The following is a 3719-nucleotide window of genomic DNA, read 5'->3' as shown; positions in this document are numbered from 1 at the left end:
CAGAAGTCTGACCGAAGAAAACATTTGCCCATCCCACAATGCATTGCTTCATGTCCACAGGTCTGCACCCGATTTCCAGGTATTGAAAGCGACTGTTATATGTGCAGTACCGCGTGCGGTACTGCACACTTCCGCTCACATTCCCGCATGCGGAACTGCACCTTCCGTCACGCACTTCCGCATGCGGGACTGCACATCCCGACCTGCATTCCCGCATGCGGTGATGCAGGTCGGGATGTGTAGAACCGCATGCGGTACTGCAACATTTCTGGTGCATATCCGCTAGGGGATGTGCAATTTTTTTGGTGTATTTCCGCTAGGGGATGTGCTATATTTTTGGTGTATTTCCGCCAGGGGATTTGCAATATTTTTGGTGTATTTCCGCCAGGGGATTTGCAATATTTTTGGTGTATTTCCGCCAGGGGATTTGCAATATTTTTGGTGTATTTCCGCCAGGGGATTGCAATATTTTTGGTGTATTTCCGCGTGGGGAACTGCAACATTTTTGGTGCATTTCCCCTAGGGGGTGTGCAATATTTTGGTGTTTTTCCGCATGGGAATGTGCAATATTTTTGGTGTTTTTCCGCTTGGTTTACCTAGGGATATAAGTTAGAAAGGTAATTATTTAGGCCTACTTAGAACTACTTATAGCTATAGCTAGTCGTCTATTTCATTTGTTTCTTAGTTTACGTGAGATGGCTACGTGTTTCGACATGCAGTAAATATATACATTTCATTATGCTAAATTAAATTACTATCCTCCGTAAATTGATTGATAATCGATCCACTTGAGAAATTCTCCGTTGGAACTTTAATAGAAAGTGGTCACAATGTCAAGTTGAATAGATAATAGTCATCATTAAAGAGGCGTGTGAAATTGATTTTAATAATTGATTTTCAAAATAAAATTAATTTCATACAATAACTATTAGCTAGGTTTTCTATTCTATGCCGACCTTTCGGACAAATAATAATGAAACGGAAAGTAAAACGATAGTAGGCCGAGGCCTAATATTGAATTTGTCTAAAACGAATTACTAAAATTAAGTAAAAACACCTAAGGGCCTGACGTACATTTCACCACGAATATAGGCCTACTAAATATTTGTCATCCAATTTGTGCATAAAATTAATACCATTATATATAGGCCATGCGGAAAAACACCAAAATAGTTGCACATCCCCTGGCGGAAATACACCAAAAATGTTGCAGTTCCCCACGCGAAATACACCAAAATATTGCATATCCCCATGCGGAAAACACCAAAATATTGCACATCCCTGGCGAAAATACACCAAAATATTGCACATCCCCATGCGGAAAAACACCAAAAATATTGCACATCCCCAGCGGAAATGCACCAAAATGTTGCAGTATCAAGATGCGGTAGTGCACATCCCGACCTGCATTACGCATGCGGGAATGCAGGTCGGATGTGCAGTCCCGCATGCGGAAGTGCGTGACGGAAGGTGCAGTTCCGCATGCGGGACTGTAAACGGAAGTGTGCAGTACCGCATGCGGTACTGCACACTTCCGCGTCCCAAAATATAGTTCCGATTTCAGGCCTGCCCGATTTGTGGGCAAAAATAAACTAAATTGCCCAGGGCCGTAAAGTCTAATTCTCTTATTTCCATGGTCTTATTCAGATTTCATTTGACAGCTTAACCATCGCGTATACGCGCGCGACGTCAAGCGTGTGCATTGGACCTTGTGCAAATAATACGCGCTGGACGGCTAGCAGTAGGCCCCTACGCTTAATTTGTAAAAGGGAATCTGAATAAGACTTTAGTAGCATGATTGAAAAAATGCGAGGCGGCTATCAAAATATGGGGCGTGTCAAAATTGGAATTAAGCTATAAAGAAACATAGTAACGAATTTCTCAAAACGACGGTGGGGCGGTCATGGCCTGGCCCAGACCCCCACCCCGCCCCACCCAGTAGGCCTGTAATTATCAGGGGTGAAAACAAGCAGTGACATAATTTCCTGAGATTGCTTTAGGGGCTGGCATTTTCTTCGGAAGGAGAGGGTCCCAAACTTACAAAAGTTGGCGTCAATCAAATTGCGACCCCCTATTTCGGCGTAAAAATTGTATGACCCCCCACCACCACCACCAACCCAATAACAAGGATTTATTTTTTTGTTGTTTTGGTTGATTTTGAAAAAGTGGACCTTTTTTTCTCTCAAAATTTGGACCTTTTGGACTAGGGCGGATTTTGAAAACGTGGACTTTTTCCCCAATTTGGACCTTTTTTGACCAAAAGGAATTAACAACCTCAATTTTTTCACTCGCACGCTCGCAAATGGGACTCACTTTTGGGTCAAAAAGGTGACATTTTGGGATTGGGGTGGTCCACCCCTCTATTTTTCTTTACACAAATTTATAACCCCACCCCCGCACCCCCAGTATATTTGGGACACCCCTTCAGAAGATAATGCCAGCCCCCTTAACATTTCCTGAAAATGTATATTTCCCTATAGATACCTCAGGTTGTATACAGGGAAGATCTAAACAAAATTTCCTGAAATCAGGCAATTTTTTAAAGATTTGCATCCCTGAATATAATATCTCCCTTTATAGGGGCTGTGCAATGATTATGTGTAGGCTACCCCGGAATGGTGAATTCTCAAAATAAAATGGTCTGCCAAAAATCGATTGCTCCCCCCCGTGCGTGCCAAAAATCCTTGTCCCCCTCTTTTGATGTGCCAAATACCTTTGCCCCACCCCTGCCTTTTGACATGCCAATGTGTTTAAACTCAGGCCTAAATCAGGCTAAATGTGTGCCAAAATCGGTTCCCCCTCTCAGCCTGCCAAAAATTGCTCAACCCCACCACGGCCCTCTGCTCCCGGCCTGCCAAAAAAGCCCCCCCCTCAATGTTAGCCCTCCCCACCCAGCAGCAGGGCGCATAAATAGCACTCTGATCATTGTCATTCATCATCGTCACAAGTTGCAATGCATTGTGGTATAGTAAACTATTTCTTCTTGCAAACGCCAGTGACAGCAATGTAACCTGTGACCTCTGGAATTGTAAATTTTCAAAACAGGGGAATGTTTATACATAAGTTAACTCATATATCTTTTTGTTACCTCATATTGTGCATAAAAACCTATAACTATTCAATTTTATATGAAGTAATATTATAAATTTACATTTTTTTATCATAATAGAAATGTTAGAACAATAAAAATTCACTATCCTGTTTACCGATAATCCTACTAATTAATGAATTCGTCCAAATTGGACAAAGCCGAACTTGGGTTTCAACTTCGGACCACATCGGTAATTTCCGTCACTTGGAAACCAAAGCAATATGGCGGCGTACACTATGAAGAAAACAACATCAGGCTGAAATAAGCTTACCACGCTAGGATAGTATAGGTCATAGTAAGTAGATAAACACTTACATGCATATAGTTTATGTTGAAGTAAATTAGCTAAAATGTAACACGTCTTCCATCTGTCCATGCATAGACATGATAGAAGGCTAGCTCAAGTCAAGCCTTCCCTGACTCTGAGCTCAGTCAATAGGGGTTGTAGAACTTGTACGGTTGTTCCATCCAGCTGTGCCTGGCTAGTTTTATTAATTAAAGCAATAATGTGTGATTTGCATAAAGAATATATTCCTATTTAAATGTTTGTTTTCACTGATCACATTATCCCCTTTTAATTTCGAGCCAAACAAAATATATGAGGTATAAAAAACTAGTATTCTGTCGG

The 3719-nt window shown here is 41.6% G+C and overlaps 1 protein-coding gene across 1 annotated transcript in view; it reads left to right on the top strand.

The window, feature by feature from the left end:
- The first annotated feature begins 3260 nt into the window (after positions 1-3260).
- Positions 3261-3719, top strand: part of LOC140148556 (coiled-coil domain-containing protein 178-like) — a 42637-nt gene continuing 42178 nt past the window's right edge. Inside the window, 1 exon segment of the mRNA XM_072170551.1 lies at positions 3261-3386. The gene's annotated coding sequence lies outside the window, so the exon portion shown is untranslated.

Source organism: Amphiura filiformis, chromosome 3 (genome assembly GCF_039555335.1).
Source record: "Amphiura filiformis chromosome 3, Afil_fr2py, whole genome shotgun sequence".
Lineage (NCBI taxonomy): Eukaryota > Metazoa > Echinodermata > Ophiuroidea > Amphilepidida > Amphiuridae > Amphiura > Amphiura filiformis.
Note: the sequence above shows the minus strand (reverse complement) of the source record. Positions and strands in the feature narration are given on the sequence as shown.